This window comes from Eupeodes corollae, chromosome 2 (assembly GCF_945859685.1).
Source record: "Eupeodes corollae chromosome 2, idEupCoro1.1, whole genome shotgun sequence".
Taxonomy (NCBI): Eukaryota; Metazoa; Arthropoda; class Insecta; order Diptera; family Syrphidae; genus Eupeodes; species Eupeodes corollae.
The window spans coordinates 29256878-29279291 of NC_079148.1; the positions used below are offsets into that span (position 1 = coordinate 29256878).

Here is a 22414-nt window from a genome sequence, read left to right on the forward strand (position 1 = left end):
AAAATATTGACCTCTCAAAAATTAAGGTTTTTTCTTTGTTTGGGTTTTGTATTACTTATAAAATTAAATCCTGAAATAAAACCACTTTGGTCCCACTGTTCAAAGGTACGTCTCATTAGAATTTAGTATTTTTTTTTTATATTTTTGGATCTTCTCGCTTCACCTATAAGAGAGATCTTATTTGTTTGTATACATTTTATATGAGTATCTTCTTTGTGTGAACAAAACAAAACCACCAGCTAGCTTAGCTCTAGAGCTAAAGAGGCACAAAAACTATGCATAAGTTGGGTAGGTAAGGTACGCTATACACAGCGGAGCTATAGAAAAATGTATGAATGTAGGTACAGAATTGAACGTGCGCTGCTACTGCTGCTGCTGCTGCGGCTTCTTTAAATTCATTTCAATTCTTCAGTTGAGATCTGACCGCGTTGAATGTAACACATAAATATTTTAGAACACTGTTACGATCTTATTTTGTATTCTTACGTTAAAATAAACCTACTTAGCATACGAATTTATGTAGATCAGTTAAACTCTAAGATTTACATATGAAGTGAAATCAATCAAATATCGTTACCTTTAAAAAATAGTGCAATAATTATTCTTGAAATATAATTGAAAAACTTATTGATCTTTGATCTTAATTTAAGAAATTGTAAGAAAACTTTTGTGGTAATGGTGATCTATCGATATCAATCACTCGCCAACATTACAAATCTTAAAAAAAAATTTCGCGTTAATTTAATTGATTTTAAAGAAAATAAATTTATTGAATGATAACAATTTCTTGATCTAATTTTTCAAGCCAATATTTTTTAATTTTGTTGAAACCAAAAAGTGATCATCAGCACCAGATACAGATACTTATCTACTTGTAATAAATTCACTTATTTAAAACGCATCCATTGCGTATATCGAGAGAAACATTAACAACTTGAGGCCATTCACCTAGTTTTCATATTAACTCTGCTAAAAGATTTGTTTTTATGTTTTGTATAGCTATTTGTTTTTATTGTGTTTTATATCGATAAAGACTTAAGAAAAAAAAGAATCTATTTTTGCATTCGACTAACGTGATAAGACCTCGCTGAGATTGTAGTACACTCGAGAGCAGACCGTGTTTACAACAAAATATAGAATTGGTATCGCTGGCGTTCGAGTTGCATTGGAATTTCAAATAATACAAACAAAATAAAAACATCGAATCGCACATCAGAAGAACATAAATTAACAAAAAAAATAATAATAATAATAAAAACCACAAGTAAGTCAAACACACTAATACTAAATAAAAGTTAATTGTTTATAGATTAGGTATACAAATACTTTTACATTTAAAAGACTCGTGTTTATATTATTATGCTATCGATTGGGGGTCTTCTATACTTTTTTCTGATGTTTTGAAAGTGAGAGTTTACAAGTGATTATTGGGAGATTGTTTTTTTTTCGTGTTTTCGGAACATTGGTGATTTCAAAAATAGTCTACTTTCTATGACATATTTTATGTTAATCAAAACGTATTTTGAAAATGTGTTCTATTTCTATCAATCTCTTACATGTCACATGTCTCTTAAATGAAAATGTGCTTGCATTTCTTCTAAAAATAAATAGCAGCTATTAAAAATTATAATTTTTTGTTTTTTGCCGATTACAGGCATCCGAATTATTTTATTTCCGGGGAAATGTCTGCGATGTGATATTCGGTTAATTCATGTTCACGTTGATTATACAAATAGAAATTATTTTATAGGTATTTTTTTTATCAATTTCGGAAATCAGTGAAATCTCTTAGCTTCAATTTTTAAATTGTTGATGCATTGTTTTTTGACTTGTAACCATTTGGAAATCTACTTAAATAGTGTATTTTAGTTATCATTCTTTTAAAAATTCTTATTTTCTGTACATTTCAGGTAAACTAAAGTGATTATGACTAACCTCAATATGTTTAAACTTCAAGCGATTTTAGAGGAGATTTTCTTTCTCTAAAGATTTAGATTTTTGACTTCATTATTTTGTGTCCTTCTTTTTTGTTTTCAAATAAATAAATGTTTTAATACTAAACTTTCCCTCATTTAATTTTTTCAATTACAAAATTCATAAATGATGATTACTCATTTAGAAATTGAAACAGGTTAATAGGATAGGTACGGATTTATAGAAATTGCAGGGAATGAAATGAGGTTTTTTAAAACTTTTTTTAGTCCCTTGATAGAAAGCATTAACAATAAGATCAACGTTAAACTTCTTTGCGGATTTCTAATTTCAGTTGAAGTTTTTAATATGATATCCAAAATATTGAATTTGAAAACTTAAATTAGGAAAGGAATATTCAAACATAGCTATACATATGTTTGGGTGTTTTTTTGACGTAGGTTAAATATTATGGTCAAAAATGTAGCTTTTTTATGATGACAAGAGTTTTCTCCTATGTTTGAAAAATGATTTCGGGCAAGTGGAAACTTAGGGGGGCTAAAATAAATTCCATTTAATTTTTGACCACTTTTTTGAAAATCTGCGCAGGAACTAAAAATAGTTCAGCGGTGTTAAATCACACTATCTGTAGGCCGAGCCGCAGGCTCACGACGCCGACGTAAGAATTTTTTTGTAATAATAAATTTGCAGTATTTTCAAACGTTGTCCCAAAGTAAGTCAATTTATTTTGAAATGGAAAAAACTTCCGAGCATAATTCAAGTCAAAAAGACTAACTCCAAAAAAAATATAAGTATTGTCAGATTGAAAACCACACTTCTAAGAAAACACCCTTTACTTAACACAGATTTATTTGTTCAAATTATGTTACGTATCTATATTAAAAATGCCTTTTGTATAAAAGTTGGGGAGAAATTATTGAAATACTACCAAATTTTGAGATGAATTTTTTCTTGTTGATTAGAAGTTAACCATATTTTGAGGAACCTGTTAAAATTTGGTCCTTAAATTTGTCCATTACTTTAAAAACATTTTGGCTTGATATCATGTTTAGTAAAAATTCTTGATCGTTTGATATTTCTGAAATTTAAGTTGTTCTTAAATCGATTTCTATGTTTTTTTTTTTTGTGTCATATTTGTTTTTCTCCCTTAAAAACTTAATGGTTAATATTTTCGATTTTGTATTCAAGTTTTAAATGTTTTATTTCGTCATATAAGCTAACTTATATCTTATAGTAGGAAGTTTATAGTGTGGTTATGTTTATATGTTATTTGTTTTGTATGTTTCACATGTTTTTGTCATGTTTCCCCAAAACGGCTTGTATCACTTATTGTTTATCGTTTTCGAAAGAAATATTCGATGAGTTCTGCCATTTTCGATTTTGTATATCTACATATATTAAGAAGATCTATCTCGAAAAAGAGTTAAAAAATTTCACGTATTAAAGCGTTTTTGGTTTTATAATCTGCATTTAAAATTTTTAAATTTGTAACATTTTTCCTTCTGTGTCTTTTATGTAATTTAGTTTGCTTTTTTACCAATATTATATCAACTGAATTAAATACCTTCAAGAATAATTTCATTTTTAAAATCATAGAGTTTTTTAATTATTTGTTCGTTACCAATGATAGTATTTATTTTCTAGTGAAATGCTTTTTAAGTTTGCTAAGAATATAAGTATTTTGTCTTAAGTTAAATGTTAGATGAATTAGTTTTCGCTTTGTTTCTAAAATGTAATCTGCGAATCTCTCGGGGGTCTCTTTGTTTTTGAAACATACTTCTAGTTTTGCTAAAACTTGAAATAAACTTAAAGACTCGTCCCGTTAAAGTAAGAGGCCCAAACATTTCTAAACTTTAAAAGTTTATAACTTAATAATTTTCCATTCATGGGTCGTTAAGTAATGCGTTGATAATTTCAAGCTTGACGCACAATCTTAACTATTTTTGTTCTTTTTTTTTAGAATTACACTTTTTATATTTAAATACAAGTTTTATTGCTTAATAATTTTCTGTTATTTATTCGCTAATCAATTGCTATTTTATAACTATTGTTGTTAAAAATTAAAATAAACAAGTTAAACAATGTTAACCATATAAATCAACATCTACTATGTTTTGTTTATAAGTGAAAACATCTTTTTAGTAGATAAGATTTGTATAGTACTTAAACAATTTACTAGATCTTTCTTATTTTCAAAATAAAATAAAACAATAACCCTATAAATTGAAATATCATACAAATATTCACAATAATATGTACACAGTAAGTAATATAATATAATATAGTAATTCCAAGACAATCAAAATTTATAACAACACAAAAGTTAAATTTATATGAATACATATAAAGCCTTATAAACAAACTATCACCCTGATACCTTGAAAGCTTATAAAATTACCATAAATGTAGGTATACCTAATAAAGTTGTACTTGATCTTGAAAATTTAAAATGCGGGCTAAAAAAAAAGTCTATCACAGTCAGAGTATAAGGTTTAGACTTAATGGACTGAGTTATTGAAGCTCCCTTAACTGTATAGTGTATGTGTTATCAAGTTACGAAATAAGTCTTTTTAGGTATGTACAATTGTGAGGGTTTTCTCTTAAATTTTTGGAAAATAGACACATAATATATTTTTGTTTGTTTTTAATTTTGTTTTGCTGATCAAAGCTTTTTGTTTCAGTCAAAGGGAAATGAATCTTAATTAGGTTTTTAGGCCACTACCAGCAGCAACAGCATTAGCGCGCCAGGCAAATATTTGAATTTTTGAAATGTTTGTTGTTGTCATCATTCTTATGAATTTTACTCGAAGTTGAGATCAGGAAATGAATATTTTAGACTAAGTTGAAAGTTGAAGTAGCTAGTGGAGTGGGTTGAGGTAATGAAGAATTAAGACAAAAAAATGACAGTGATAATAATAATAACAAATGTCTCACGGAAGACTTAACAGGTTGTTTTTGTTTTTGTTCTTTTTTGTTTTGTTTTATTATTTTTTTGTTTTTATTATAATATCTACCATATGTTGTTTATCTATAAAAAATATTCTTAAGAATATAAATTATGTTGATTTAAGTTCTATACTGACGTAGGCTGAAATAAACAGATGTTTGAAGTAAAAAAATGACGATACCAGCAAGTCAGTGTCAATGAGATATTTTATAAGTACATAATCAAAATAAAAGCTGCGCTGCTGACAATATTATCATAATTGACGAAGAAAACAATCATAACACTTTTTGCATTTCATTTAATTATATTTCACTTCATTCACCAAAGGTGCATAGTTTTTTTTGTTTTTAATTTGAAAACAAAAAAGAATCCGGATCCGGTATTAATTTTTTGTTCCACCAACTGTCATTTTGTTGTTAGGTATATCTCTAACAATACCTCATGGTTGTTTGACAGCTGTGTTTTATTGGTACCGGCTTTACTGTACACCAATTGGTCTTTCTTCTATTTCTACCTTTTTTTCCATTTTTTTGTGTCTGTTCTCTGCGATATAATCATTGACCTGATGCATAGCCTTGATCTAGGCAGCTGGAACGCTGCTGCCGCTACCGCCGCCGCGGCCAATGGTTACACATGAGACATCATAGGCGGAAGTTGATTGAAAGGTTAGTCAGAAATCGAGTCGTGTGTTTGAAATAAATTTATATACATAATACGTACATACATATGTATGTACCTATAGTCGACAGGTTGGTTAGTTAATGGTCAGTTTGTTGGTCATAATAGTTAATTGGATTCAAAGAAGATGTGTATAAAAACCGGCTCCATGATCGCGAATATGACATTGGATAATCAATATTTAATTATGGTAGGCGAAGAGAAAAAATCGCTGTCGTAGTTAGCGATCAATGAACCATCAACAAAAGACAGATATAAAAAAAACTATCCCTAGTAACAGCTGTTATATTTAACTACATACATGTAACATACACATTTAAAATATAACAAAAACTTTATTTAATTTAAATATTTATACAAAAATAGAGCATCTATTTCATAGTCAATGAACAGTTAAATTAGGAATAATTTTTTAAAAGATTTGTTTTTGCAACTGGTTGTTACAAACAATAAGAGCACCTGTTTTAACTTTTTTTTTTGGAGTAGTCTTGGTATTTAGTATAGTTTACAAATTTATTACTATTGCGAATCATACAGTTTTAACACATTTTTAATTAAGGAATTAATATAATTCGTAAAAATTGTTTTAATTAAAGCAAACATTACGATTAAGGAAAATTGCAAAAAACTTTGTTAATAGTAATATAGTTATATTAGCACCGGAAGTTATTATTTCAAAATGTTTATAATCATATCAATAAAATTTCGTATAAAATTGAAATTTAAACTGGTTTTTTTTTATAGAATTTACTTAGAACAAACTGGGACACTGGCATTAAAGAAAATTATCGTAAACATTAACCGTGTTTTGTTAGCAAATCTATCAATAGTCTAGTAAGATCTTACACGAATAACAAAAACAATATCCGCAGTATGAATACTATCGATAAAAGTTAAAGTAGAATTTTTCTACGGATGGATTTTTGACATTTATATAAGTCTCGAATGGATCTTATGTAATTTCGTTCTTAAATGTTGGTACGATTGATATTGTTTTAGTATTTCGATGGCTGTGTTCGTTGAGTAGTTGTGCATTTGAACAAATGTGTTTTCCATTGGGGAAAACAAATCTGTTACTGCTGATATTATTTAGTTTTGTTAAAGAACATGGACTAACTTATTTTGCTTATTTTGCAAAGAAACCAATAGAAAAGATAATAAAGTTTTTCTATGTTTCCACCAAAGGTTTATCTCAGTTTACATTAAATAAATTTTTTTGGATCAACGGCCTAGTCAATGATAAAGCTTCGGTTCCTACCGATCACCGAAATCAAGCATCAGTGAGCGTGGTTAGTAGAAAGATGGAAGACCGTCTCGAAACCTACCGCGTGCTGTTGTCATGTGTTCTTTCTTTCTGTCTGTTGTTCTTTATCTTCTGTCCTTCTGTCTTGTATTAATGTCTTGTGGTGTTATCACCTTACATAGTCTAGTCACTCAAGGTGCTGTGTTCTCTACTCTATACATTTATGTGCTAAGTATTATGTAATGTAATGAAATGTAAATCTTTTTGGCGTTTCCACTGCACAAGAAGATTTAAAAATTGGTTAAGTTTGACAGCACTTTCTAAAATGCAAATGGTGTTTCGATGTTTTCGATGTGTGGAGAACAAGTGAGATAGTTTGATTGGTATTAAACAATGAAGAACTGATTAGCTCGGGACCATAATAAGAATATTCTACCTAATCCATGTCCATTTTTTATATGGAGTAGGTTTATATTTTATGTACACAAACATGCAAATAAACAGACCATAATGCATTATCTGTAAAACCAACGCCTCCACACACGTTTTTCTTCACAAATTTTGACTCGTCTCCGATCCCCGACAGGATTCTAGTCGAATCAAGTTCATTTAAACTCTAATCAGGTATATAAAGAATTACGGCGAGTTTCAAGCTCGCTTCAACACCACATATTAATGTAATAGTCTACGAACAAACCGCCTCCTTGAAACAATTGTTAGATGAACTTTTTTTTTTATAGAATCTCAGTTTCCAGATGTTTTCTTCTTGAAAATTGTCCATTTTATTAGTTTCAGTTATTTTTTTGGTAAGTTAATTTTAACTTTTGATTTTCACAAAACTTTCTTCTATTTTTGTTCATTTTTTTATTATAATTTTGATAGATCTTCTTTCAGTTGTACCAATTTTTAAATACAAAAATTTGGCTACTGCCGCGCCGATGCGTTTTCTTGGGAATTTTCTACTATACTATGTATAGAATGCCAACAAATCACGGATATTATTTCATTTTCCATTCGAGCTTATTGTAATTGATTTGTTTGTTCAAATTGAATATCTTGAAATTTCTCGATGCTTAATGGGTCCTAGGCGAAATCCATGCATTAAGTGAGTCTTTTTGTGGTACAAGTTCAAGAAACATAAAGTAAAAAAACAGGCTTACTACTGCTTTATGCTGCTAGTATTTGAATGCAACGGTATTTCAAACTTTAGACTGTTCTCTAATGACAGAAAGAATTTTAAGATTTAGTGTCGTCGGATGACTTGACTTAGTTTTCCTAAATATGTTTTGTTTACGGTTTTTTATTTTTTTTACAAAGTTATGCGAAAAATATAAAATTAAGATAAAAAGCTCAATTAAAATTCTTGCGTTAAAAACGTTGTTTTTAGTACATTTTCGCAGATCTATGAATATTGGAAAAATCTAGTTTTTTTTGTTCTTATAAGGGCTTTAAGTTGGTACCCGTGGCATGATGGTTAGTGCGTTGGACTGTCGTGCCAGAGCTCTTGGGTTCGATCCCTGCCTATGCCGTCTAAAGTCTTTTCACGGGTACTGCCTCCTGCGAGAAATTGACAAATTCTACCAGAGTAACTCTTGTCATGAAAAAGTGCTTTTTCAAATTAGTCGTTCGGATTAGGCACATAAACTGTAGGTCCCCGGCATTTATGACAACATTACTCGCACACAGGAATGATTGAGAGTCACTAGGCCCTAGTTCCCAATGGACTGTTGCAAATATATTTAAAGGGCTTTAAGAAACATAAAATAAAAACATTGATGACCACTTTTGAAATCGATGAGCCAAAAGAGTTTCGTTTGTAGACAACAAATTAAATATAAAATTATATGCGATCCACACAGATTTTCTAAAGTCTTACGAAATATTTATGACAAAATTTGTGTAGGACAGTTGAGTCGAAAATCATTTCTTATCAGTTTTAATTGTTTTTGTGTTTTGTAAAAAAAGCTATCAATTTAATTTTTCTAAAAAAAACAATTTCCATCAATTTTAGCAGCAATTTTAGGAAATTTTTATTTCTTTAAAAAAAAAATACCGATTGGATTTTTATAAGAACATTATCCCAAGTTAACAACAAAATTTTAAAAAGTTTAAAAAGTTAAAAACGTTATTCTGGGGGTAATAACTTTTTTGTTCGTAAAATATTCGAAGTGAAACAATTCTTTTCAGCTTTTTTAGTTATAAAAAAACTAGTAGTTGTTTTTTTTATAACTATACCAATTTCATACTAAGATAATTTTATTATATAGAATGTAATCGAATTTAGCGTTACTCGTTTGTGATATATTTTGTCAATCAAATTTTTAAATTGCTATGTTAAAAAAAACACCCATTCAATTTGTTTGAATGCATCTTTTAATGTTGTTATCTGTAAAACAAAATATAATTCAACGTCAATATCTTTACTGGTTCTTAAGACATAGACAAGACATAGACTACGAAAAATGTTTGTGAACTCGAATATTTTGCGAAAAAAAAACAAAATAATTGTATGCGTTAAAGAAAAACGTTTTTAACATCTGGAAAAAATGTTTAAAAAAATTTGAAATGAAAGTTTTTTACAAAAAACACATTTAAAACTTGGTAAAAAATAAATATTTTGGCTTCAAACTTCATACTATAAAACATTGTTTTTAAGATTTTTCAAAATTTGTAAACTCTCAAAATCGACAAATATATACAATACACCAAATTAATAAAAATAATATTCGATTCAAATATCTCAAGAGTAAATGTATGAATTGACTCCAAGATTATTTCATTTTATGTAAAATTGTATGTTAACGTAGAATAATGCTTTTAAAAAAATTCAATCCGTATTTTTGTATAAGAAATAAAAACTTTGAAAATGTTCATAAATATATGTTTTATTTTTCTTTAAGTTCTCATAAGAACAAAATTCAAGTTTTTGTTCAATTATCAATAATCTGCAGAAAATGTATTTAGAACTAAAAAAAAACAATTGTTCATTGTGGCGTATACGTAATTTTTCTTTTTAAATAGTTTTGAACAATTTTGTATTTTATGTATGTGTCTTTCTTGGTCAAACAACGTCTGTTGAGTCAACTAGTTATTGAAGAAATGATTGTTTAGGATAAAAAAATATACGAATCATTCATTTTTGACAAACATCAGTTACATACATTTCAAAAGAATTAGTTGCTTATTTACAAGACAATAAATATAAATTAAAGAAAAATGAAATTTTATTAATAATTTCCACGGTTGGCTTTTCTAAGTCACAAAAATATTTCCATTTAAATGTTAAAGCTGCTAAAAATGTACTCGTATAAATCATAGTTTGCAAATATTGACCAATATATGTACAATCAATTTATTATAAACTATATTACATTTCATTGTGCATCGTTTTATGATTTTAATTGAAATTCTGATGTAATAAAAATGTAAGTGTCAACAGTCTGTCTGATAAGACTCAATATACATTTGTATCTTTCTATAAGTTAAGTGTGAAGCATATGCATATGTATAATATTTCAATTCATTTGTTTATAAAAAATATAATTGAAAGTATTAGAGTTTTTCAAAGAATCTATTTGTTTTCATTTGTAACGCTTCCTTCTAACTGAAGTAATTGATACTTAAAGATATTACAACTGTAAAAAAAAAAAAACATTTATAGTTGAAGAAATACACTTTATTTTAAATGAGGGGCCAATTGAAGAATATGAGATCTTTCCGAGAGCAAGTCCAATTTTAGGAAAAAAGAAAAAAACAGTAGATATCTATAAAACATTACAGACAAATCCAATTTCAAAGTCTAAAATACATTGAAAGAGCCTTTCTCTACAGGCTTAGAAAGGCAACAATGATCATACCCTTTCTCTACCAGAACACATTCTTTCTTAAAGAAATTTGAACCAAAATCCGTTATTGATTCTTAAAATCATCATCACCATCATCATTATAAAAATAAAATTATTTCGGTGACAAAATAATTTCTCTTCTTAATTTAATCAGCTTTCAATATTATAATTTATTAGTCATTGATAAATAAATATTCATTAGTTAATTTTTTTTTTAAGTATTCTTTCTTTTTTGCTAATCCATACAATATTTGTATGAAATCTTATGAATTATTTATAAGTTCAAAAATTAAAGAACGTATGACAATATTTGCCGGAAGCTTCAAACCAAAAGTGGCTACTATCTAAATTTAAGAAAGAATCACTTTCTGTCTATAAATTACGCCTCGAGTGATAGCGGCTTTACAAAATGCAGCTGATTTATTTCTTTGTTAGGTAAATTTAATTAGAGTTGCTAAGTCATGTTATAATACCATGCTAAAAGATGACAACGTAAACTTTAAAAGCTGTGAAAAATTTAACACTCCTTTTAAGTCGAACAATACATTTAGTTAGAGGTGAATACACTCAAAAGCAGTTTATCTTACGATGGACACGACAAACGGAGGCGACGCACGGTGGTGATGTTTGAGACGTGGTATATGGCGCGGCGTTTAATTTGATCTTGAATTCTTTGAATTGGATTCTAAAAAAAATTACTATGTTTAATTTGCTCTTGATCGCCTTTAACTGGTTTGGCCATAAATAAATTTAACTTGGTAATGCGTTAATACCCGTATTTAAGTTGAAATTGGTACATGGCGGTACCAATAAAATCGATTGACATAATTTGTTAAGAATCGATTGATTAATTTTTTTCTTTCAAAGGTTTGACATGTTGGTACTATGTGTATTTATTTAAAGACTTTAGGATTCGTTTTAATTAGTAAGTAACTTGTTGACTAGTAAAATTTGTTTTGCAAATAACTTAACTGGTTAAAACATTATCCAAAAAAAGTATATTAAAGTAGGTACGTTTCAATTCGGTATGTCATGACAAGTCAAATAAATTTACAAATAGTGAAATAGGATTTGAATAGAATAACAAAATTATATTTGTTTTTTTTTTTTTTTTTTGAAGGAACTAAGGTCATTTAATTTACTTAGTTGGGATGGGATCCATACTGATAACATCCTATTCCTGGCCATTTGTCACTTTATAAAAATTCAACAAGTGTTAATAACATTTTGTTTAAGATAAAAAAGGATTGAACTTAATATCTTTTTCTGCTCGCATAGTACTTGAGTCGAAAACAATTTCTTATCAGTTTTTTATTTTGATTTAGTAGATTTACGTGTTTTCAAAAAAAAGTTGTCGAGAATCGAGTTAAGTTGTCAACTAAAAGTAATTAAAATTATTGTGTGTAAATATATATAAAGGAATTTTAATTTCAATATTTGTTTTTATTTTAAACTAGCTGGTTTACCCGACTTCACCCGGGAGGTATTCAACTATTTTATATAAAAAATTAGGATGAAAAACTACTATTTTCTTATATTGTACCTTTTTTGTTTAATAATTTTTATAAAGTATCTCTATACATATTTCTATTATGGTTAAAATACTTTTTTGTAAGCATACAGATTTTTTGCCGAGCTGACACGGAAGCAAGCAACATAAAATTGTCCGTGGGTAAAACAGCAATTTGTGATATAAATGCCTGCAACCCTCAGTGTCCGTGCCTTATTGATAGACATAGCAAAACAAAGCTTTATAGGGCATTCGTTAGTAATCATCAGTATCCTGGGCTTTGGCCTTGAGCTGAACCGGAAAGAATTTTACCTTCAATCGCTTTCCCCTGCATAGTTACTATCCGTAATCTAGTACCATTGCATAATTTCGGTGCATTAAATTCCTCATAAGTATTATTGGAGCCGCAATTTTCAAGTCTAGTTTATGCCAAGGAAGTTCTAATGTATTCAAAGAATTCAAAAATTCGATTGGAATATCAATAGCATCATCTTGATCTGTCAGATTATCAATAGAAAGATAAGTTTGTTGATGGGCTTCAAACATTGAAAGAATTTTATAATTTATGCTTGGAACAGAATCGTTTTTAGGTTCTAAAATCACTCGTTCGCGTTACCAGTCATCCGTTTTTTCTGAAATTTGGGCGACGGGTAAACATTAGCTTTTAATTCATCTTGTCTAGTTACCCTAGTAGCAAATGTTGGTTCTATTAGTACTTCACCATCATTATTTAAAATATTTCCATTTTCTATATCCAAAAGAGTTCCTGAAAATTGTGCTGCATTACTATCACCACCCAAATGTACGCGCATATTTGTGGTCAATCTTTAAAGTTTGACAGAAGTCCACAGAAACGACGATTTTATACCTCTTGGCACACATGCAAACAGTATCACAACACCTCTCATCGGACGTTACTCAGTTCTAAAATTCGTAAGTGTACGGTCCAGAGCTTCAGGCTGGTCGCGGCATTATTAATTAAACTTCACTTCACTTTTAATTAAACTTCACTTCACTTCAATCCACTTCTCAATTATTTATTTAATAGAAATAGTTTTAATATTGATTTCTTACAAATATCAAATTGCCATCCATACGTCATTACATAGCTGTCATTTTACGTCAATTACATAGCTGTCATTTGCGTTTTGTTATTCCAAGTCTGATTCTTTTTTGTTATACCAAGTTTTATAGTGACTGACGTTTCATGTCAAGTCACACGGGAACGCTGTCGAACGGGATAAAAAGTATCCTATGTCCGTCTCCTGGCTCTAAGCTACCTCCCTACCAATTTTCAGCCAAGTCTGTTCTGCCGTTCTTGAGTTATAAGTGGTGTAACTAACACGACTTTCTTTTATGTATATAGATTTTTTTATCAATTTTAGTACCATTTTTTTAAAGATTTTATTTCTTAAAACAAGAAATATCTGTTGGATTGTTCTAGGAAAAATATATTATGTTAGTATTTATTCTCGAGATACTAGTTGAACTTCAGCTTTTAGATTTTTATTTTGTATGAAAACAACCGAAAAATTGATTTTTCCAAAAAAATTACCAAATGTTGAAAACAATAATAGTGGATGAAAGATTTCATCATCCTTTTTTTTTCGTTAAATATTCAAATTGGTATCACGTCACAATGAATAGTATAGAATATAATTGAATATATTTTGTTTGTTATTAACTAAAAAAAAAAACAAATTTGTTTGAAGTCGATATCTCTCAAGGTTCTTGAAAAATTTCAAAACAGGTATCCTTAAAGTAAGGGCCTACAAACGTAAGTACACACGCAGATATCTCTTAAAAAAAAACTGTGAATTAAATTTAAAGGACTTTGAAACGTTGCGAAATTTCAACACTTTCAATTAAAATAAAGTGCTCGACCTGGTTTCAAAAACTTGGTCTTGTATCCAAAGACTGTACGTACGTTCGTACGGCCGTACGTTCGCTATTTTTTTTAGTTTTCCATTGCTCAAGAACCAGAAGAGATATCGACTTCAAAAAAATTTTGTTAAATAAATAAAAAGGGAGAAAGATAGAAAGATGCAGAAAGGGCTCTCAAGAAAATTAAATTTGTGTTTTTTTTTACCATAGCAGTTTGAAAAAAGGTTAAAATATTGGTAAACCCTAAATATCTTATAAACCAGAAACGCTAGAGACTTGAATTATTTTATACAATATATTGTGACATGATACCAAACCAACATATTTTTCGAAAAAAAAATCCAATTAACGGTTTTTTTATAAATCAAAAAATCTGAACAAAAATTTTCACCTCGAAAATTTTACGAATAAAAAATGATTTGAACTCCAAAACAAATTTGTGGAACGAAAAATAGCGTTTTTAACATCTGGTAAAACTTTTGAGAAAAATTCAATTGACAGTTTTTGTACAAACAATAAACCCTAAACAAAAACTTAATAAAAGTTTGTAAAAATTGATTTTCTACTTAATTATCTTTCCAAAGTTTGGGATATTGGCTTTAAACTACATTTATCTGTAAAAAAAATATTGTTGTCAACACTCAGTAAAATTTGGTGGAAAATCTAATTGACTGTTTTTTTTTTACAAAAAATTAAAACCTTACAAAAATTCAATACTAAAACTTGGTAAAAATGTACTTACTACTCAAAAATCTTTTATAAATCAAAAATATTGTCGTCAAACATACTTTATTTCGTAGAAAATATTGTTTTCGACATTCAGTAATTTTTTTTATAAAAATCTAACAGTCCGTTTCTTCATAAAAAAATAAAATCTACAAACAAAGTACGCTAATTTGGTATGAATTGATGTTTGGTTCTTGATGTGTTTAAAATTAATTTCATTCATCCAATTTGTAAAAATTTAAGAAATTTTTAATTTAAAGATGTAGGTACTCATAAAATAAGTTCTTTTCAAAAATTTAAATGCCATTTAAATAATAATAAAAAAAAATTATTTTTTGAATTTTTTTTATTTTTATCCAAACAAATTGTAGCTATGTATGTTATTTTTGATATAACAAGAAACGATTTAGGTTAATCAGTTTAAAACCTTTGTCTTCAAGATTGAACTTAATTTAAATAATGGTTTGGGTTGAAGGGGCGAGGATAGATAGACAAGCGGAACTAATCTGAGGAACCACTTTTTTCGACTTCTCTACCATCTTAATATCATGTTCGATTAAAATCTCGAGTTCAAAATTTTGTATGAATCCAATACTTGTAGTATAGTTTTTTCCTTAGAGGTTTACGTAGTAAACTGGCTCTCAAAAAGATATTGTCATTTGAATATCTTTCTAAAGATTTAAGTTAACTTTTGATTTCAGCTCTTATGTAGATTTTTTTAAGATTTCTATTTTCTATTCGTGTTTCGTTTTGCCTTTGTTCTTTCTGTGAGATTTTTTAATAAACATTGTTTGCAACTAGAACTAAAATCCTTATCGTTGTTTAAAGATAAAAATGTATATTATCTCATCATATCAAGGTTTACATCAAGCTCCGTTCTTTCAGGTATTTCAAACTTCCGCTTCAAGATAAGATTCTTTAATATATTTATGACGTATCTTATGACATTTAACATATGTAGTTTCATCAGATTCCTTGTTTGAGTTATTAATGAAAACGTCACAGCTTCTTATTAAAAAAAAAAAAAACAAAGAATATCAACAAAGTTTAAGATAATAAATCAATAAAAAAAGAGGCTGGGATATGACAAAAAAAAACTTCCAATTGTTGTTCTTAACAACTTGCACCTGATTTATTTAACAATATATACAAACGTTTTATTTTAAGAACGTCGAAAAGTATGCAATTAATAATTGCAAAATTTGAGCTGTTTTCTATTGACCAAACCCATTTGGCAGTACTTTTGTTTCTTAGTTTTCGGAAAACACATGCTATTTGATTGTTTAAAGACTTTAACAATATTGTTGTTCTCAAAATACGAATTGCGACCCAAAAAGAATTTTAACAATTGAAATTATCAATTAAATTTGTTTAATACAGTTCAATATCTTTATTTTTCATAAGTCGAAAACTATTTTTACCAATTTTTAACTTAATATTTGTATCTCTGTTGGTTCTTTATTTTGTATCACAAAAACTAGCGATTTTTCTGAAGAATGGACCTTATTTCAAAAACATTATTTTTTGAACCAGGAAATTGTTCTGTAGATATGCCCTCTTCGTTTTAAATATTCGATTTGAAAAGCAAAACTTTGTTTTCTGTCATCCCTCTACCCCTCGTTAAAGTGGAAACAGTATGCAAATATTTCTTGCCTTCGAGATTAAAAAATAGATGCAATGCAGATTATAAATGAAAAAGTATTTAAAACTGTATACTTAACTTAATTAATTCGAACGTGAATTAGGTTAAAAGTACAAAGCTTTAAAATGTCAGATTTAACTTGACAGCTTTGATTCCCATAATCCAAATAATATGATAAGTAAATTAATTACCTTAGTTTACTTAAAAAGGATTTCTTCTTTCTCAGTAAAACGGATTTAATTTTATGATTTATCTTAAATCATTTAAATATCACACACTCATTGTGACAAGATCCTAAACAAAAATATACCGGCTAGTCTTATCTTAAATATAGGTACTTTTACTTAAATTGTTTTATTAGTTCTCACCAAATAAAATTTCTGCCGATAAGGGTCTTAAAATCTTAACCTTAATGTTTAATTGAAGTAATGAGTTCCGGAGTTGAAATTATCTTGATAAAATACAAAAAAAAACTCCCACGATGAAGATTGTAAAATTAAAGTCATGTCATGAGACAAATCACAAAATGCTTGTTTAATCACATACAAGTTGTTTATTTAACATAATCTTTTAAGTTTTATTATTATAATTTTTGCAATGTGGTAGAACACAAATTTCCTGGAAGTATTATTAATAATTTGAGAAACCAAGCCGTAGAAACAACATTGTATGATTATTTTATGTGCAGAGATAAGAATTTTTAAAGCTTCACGTTTTTTAAGTAATTAAAAATTAACCTAACTCAAAAGCAGTGTATAATTATTTTGTATGTAAACAAAAAATTGTCATGATATTCTTTTCACCTAAACTAATCAATTTTTCCTGTGAACAAAGTAGTATACGTAATGAATTTACCTTTACCTACTCAAATTTATTTGTCGATATTGCAAAATGACTCAGAAACAATGTTCCAATCGTGTTTCACTTATGAGCACATTTTGAACGGATATTAAAGTATCAAAACATACAAATTGGACTTTGGATACCATTTTTAAAGTGTAAACAACGTGACAGCATGAAATGCAAAGTAAAGCAGACGGAAATGTTGAAAATGTTTGTAACTAGGTGCATTTTAATTTTCTTTATAGCATAATATTTTTAAAAATTTTATTTTCTCGAATCAGCAGTTTTATTTTTTGTTTGGATATACCTAGGATTTTAGTGGCAATGGTTATTAAGCCTGAAATCATAATTCATTGACACATAATTAACATTGTCATTGGTCATGAAATTCTTACTGATGGACAAAGGTTAAATAAAGTGAGTATGTTGACAGTATAAAACAGATGTCCATTTGCGGTAAAGTAACATTGACATTTTTTGAAATTGAATTTTTTTGACTTTAGCAGTTGAACAAAAAATTACACAATTTGGTTGATTTGCAATATTTCACGAACAAAGATGTGAAAATAGTAACTTGTCTAAAATTCCAAAAAATAAAGTCGCAGTTTTCTTAGCTCAGACAAGAGCCTTTCTTGTGCCTTTTTTCAAACCATTATAGGAAGCATCTGTTAGTCTGTTTTTAGTAATTTCTCGATTTCCTGATGTTTTTTGACCCGTTAATTTACATTTTTGGAAAAATATTAAACTTGTATGTTAATTTCAAAAACAATTTTACGGGTTTCTTTAAAACAAAACCATGATATAGTATGAGACGCCATCCGAAAATATTTGGAAAAAAAAAATTGAATACATTTTTAATATTGTTGAAAACGGTTCGGAATGCAAAAGTTTGAAATATCTTACTGTACCATATTTAATATTTATATTTTATATTTTTTGCTTGATTTTCGAAATTAAGTATTTTACTTTTGAAATATTAATGTTGAACCCATTTTGAACTTGAATTTTGAATCAGATTTTAAATATAGTGTTCCAAAAATGTATTTCTTGTAGTTCTATATATTTGTCTTGCCCTACTGCTCAACTGGCTAAAATGATTTTTTTCAAATTTTTAAATTAAAATTCTTTTGTAACACAACAAATTTAACTTATTCTTTAGTTTAAAAAATAACAGCAACCTGCTCTACCACTGTTATGTACAATTCAAAAATTTTAAAATGTCTATAGTTTTTAGTTTTAAAAATAATTGCTCAAAATAATGTGTGTTTAGAAACAATCGAAGTAGTTATGAAGTATATTTCGACAACAAAAAATTTTAAATACATGCGTTCAAAAACTATCCATTTTATATTGAGATTTCAATCAAAGATGACATCACGATATTAGAGAATTTTAGAGAAGACGAAAAAAATGGATGCCCTCGAATTTTATAAAAAACACCTTTTTTCTTAACTTGGCTTCTTTTAATAAAAAATAATATTTTTTTTATTGCTCCAGAAGGTTAAACCTCATATAAAGGTTATTTTGTTTTTGAGTTTTCACAAGAATTAATCGACCAATTTAAATGACTTCGTTTTTGCGTCAAATTTTACTTTTTCAATTAAAAAAAACTTTAAAAATGTTTGTTCGAAATTCGATATTTCGAAAATGGGTCATTATTTATTTGTGAAATTTTTAAAACGCCTAAGCTTTAAATAAGAAAGTCCTAAAAACATTTTCAAACTAAGGCTTAGAATTTAATATAAAGATACAAATTTTAAAAAACAGCTTTAAGAATTAAACAAAAAGAAACTAGAAAAATTAAAGTTTTCTTTTGATAAATCTTTTGCAGGTACTTTATTAAATTTAATAATTTATAAACAGACTTTTTGGACATATAAAAGCAAATGCGTGCGACCCAGTCATGCATTTTTTGTTTTCAATAAAATTAGTGATAATTTTCCAAGCTTACAAACCCTACTTCAATATTAAGTTATTTTTAGTTTTGAGTCTTAAGCTTAAAAGAACGCTGAAGCATTTAAAGCAAAAATTTTAGTTTAAATCAGCGCTTAAAATTAAATCCAAATCAATTAATCAAAAACATAAATTAATTAAATTCCACCACATTCAAGGTTTTTAAAAAACTTCAGATAGAATCAAATATTTCGAAATTACTAAAACGTAGTGAGATGTAGCAGCATGAAACATTATCTGAATTTTTGGTGGAGAAAAAACATTTTAATAATTAATTCGATGAAACAATATTTCGTTTTTGATTTTCTCAAAAATGGTTTATCAGGTATTTATCAGATTTTATTACGAAGAAGCTAACATCAATTAGACGGCATATCTTTATAATCTCAGTATCCCAACTGTATTCCTCCTCCTTAAAGATTTCACGCTGCAAGTTCAACGTCAGTTGTGTTATCAAGAACAGATATTTGTTTTACTAATCGAATGTGGAATGTTCTATCATACTCTGTCTTTCCCAGTCATTGTAATGTTTAGGAATTCAAAACAAATGTACACCTTCAACCTCTTTTCAAACCCTCCCTTTCCTAGTGCTCAAGATGTGTCTTTGCATAATAATGGTATTAATATCGTCTTGAGTCTTCGCTTTGAGTTTGAGGTAGCAAAATAAATGAAATTTTGTATTCCTATTTTTCGAAAAAAGTATATGTTTATTAATATTATATATTGAATGTTGGAAAATAATTAGATATTTCGTTTGAACGATAGTGTTGAACACAATTTATGCTTTGAAAAAAAATTTAGTATTTTTTCAAATTTGGTTTTTATATTTTATTTATGTTTTTCACTTGAAAATATAAAATTGTATTTATAATAACAATAATATTAACATAAGAAGCAATTTTTTTTATAAAACTTGATCAAACGTAAAAATAGAAAAAGATTGGGTTCATTGTAAGAGATCATAGTTTTTCAAAAAATTGTTTTAGCTTTTAACAATTTTGTTTTATTTTAAAATGTTTTTTATACAAATTATTAGCGTTGTTTGTAGGAGTTTTTAATCTTCTATATTAAATTACTTAAACCGATACTAATAAGTTCAATACTTGATCAATTAAATTTATTCGTTTTTCCATAATTTTTTTCTATTAAAACTTTTAAAATATAATTTGCCTTAGGTTAATGGAAAATTGATGATATGAACTTAAGAAATCGGAAAATTAAAAGAAAATTATATTTCCACAACTTTATTTATAGTTTTCAGTTTAAAATTCATTGTTACATTTTTATCGGGCCAAACACTCTTCTGGGAAGTTGATAAAATATCTTTGTGTTTGACACTCCCTTTGTTTTTTTGAAAAATGTATAATGACGTTCTTGTACCTGTTAAGTATGATCACAATAGGCAAGGCAACTTACAAATTAATTGTCCCCATTTTTTATCTTATCAATAGATACATTTCAGTTTTCATTGTCTTTGAAAATAAATATCTAAGTTTTATTAACTTAACCTACTACTTTATAATATTTACTCAAGAAAAAAATCTTTACCAAATAAAATGGCAAAATGATGTATCTAGATACGGTGTTTCTATAGTTTTAAGTGCCCTATCCATGAAAATTTCAGTTATTTTTTATTGACTCAAAATCTTCAAAAATGGTAAATAGGGTGCAAATTCACGATTGTTTGTGTAATGTATTTTTTCAAATGTATCATAACTAAACAAGTTTACACTATCAGACTTTGAATGAATTTGTCAATGTCAAAAGTGACAGCTAACATCAATTGGAACTGACAGATGATGAAAGTGACAATTTCGAATTTAATTCTTATGTGTTTTTGATCAAAAAACAATAAGAGTAGGTGTTTTTGATGTCGGAACATTTTGTGGTATTGAGACTTTTATATAAGTGAAATTTGAGTTAGCACTTCAATAAAAGTGTTTACATTGGACTTTTTTGAGGCGAATAAGTTTCTCGTTTATCATTTGAGCCAGACATTTCACTATTTTTTAACTTCCCATAGGGTCTGATTTGGCGAAATGAAAATTTTGGCATATGTTATACCAAAGCAGTATATTTTTAGAAAAAAATTCAATTAACGGTTTTTATTTTTAGTCATAACAAATGAAAAAAAAAACATTGTCACGTCGAAAATTTTATGAATACAAAATGATTTCATCTCTAAAACCATTTTGTGCAACGAGGAATAACGTTTTTAACATCTCGTAAGATTTTGAGACAAATCAAATTGACATTTTTTTTTTATAAAAAATAAAAACCTAAAACATCATTACTCAAAGTTGGTAAAAATTGAATTTCGCCCAAATATCTTTTTAAAAACTTGAGACTATGCCTTCAAACTACTTTTATCTTTCAAAAAATATTGTTTTCAACATTCAGTAAAATTTTGAGAAAAATCGAATTGATAGTTTTTTTACAAAAAACTAAACACCAAAAAAAAAATTAACAAAAATTGGCATACATTTATTTTCGACTCAAATATTTTTTCGAAAATTTGAGATTATTGCTTCCAACTCATTTAGCTTATAAGAAATAGTGCTTTCAACAATTGCAAAAACTTTGAGAAAAATCAAATTAACAAAAAATAAAAACCTAAACAAAAAATAATAAAAGATTGTAAAAATTGATTCAACTCAAATATCTATTCAAAACTTTGAGATATTGGCATTAAACTACTTTTATCTTAACTTTAGTACATTTTTTAGAAAAATCTAATTGATAGATTTTTTTACAAAAAATAAAAGCAAAAAAAATATACTAAAATTTGAAAAAAATTTACTTTCGACTCCAATAGCTTTTGAAAAATTAAAAATATTGTCTTCAAACATTTTTTATTTCACAGAAATTATTTTCGATATTCAGTAATTTAAAAAAAAATCCAACAGTCCGGTTTTTCATAAAAAAATAAAATCTACAAAAAATAGTACGCAAATTTGGCAAAACTTGATGTTCGGTTCTTGATATCTCTCAAACTTATTTCATTCATCCAATTTGTAAAAATATAAGAAATGCTACTAAAATTGATAAAAATTGGTTTTCGACTAAAAAATATTGTTGGTAATTTTAAATTTTTAAGAATAACTCATCTGATAACTTTCTTAACCCAACACGAAAACCTACAAACTTTTAAGCAAGACAAATCGACAGACGGGATGGAAAGTTATCAGTGTGGGTCGCACCCCAGCCTCTT

At 27.6% G+C, this 22414-nt stretch overlaps 1 protein-coding gene across 1 annotated transcript in view; it reads left to right on the forward strand.

Annotated features, from left to right (window-relative positions):
* The first annotated feature begins 715 nt into the window (after positions 1–715).
* LOC129947928 (uncharacterized) overlaps positions 716–22414 on the forward strand; it is a 32885-nt gene continuing 11186 nt past the window's right edge. Inside the window, exon 1 of the mRNA XM_056058697.1 lies at positions 716–1264. The gene's annotated coding sequence lies outside the window, so the exon portion shown is untranslated. The remainder of the gene's footprint in view (positions 1265–22414) is intronic.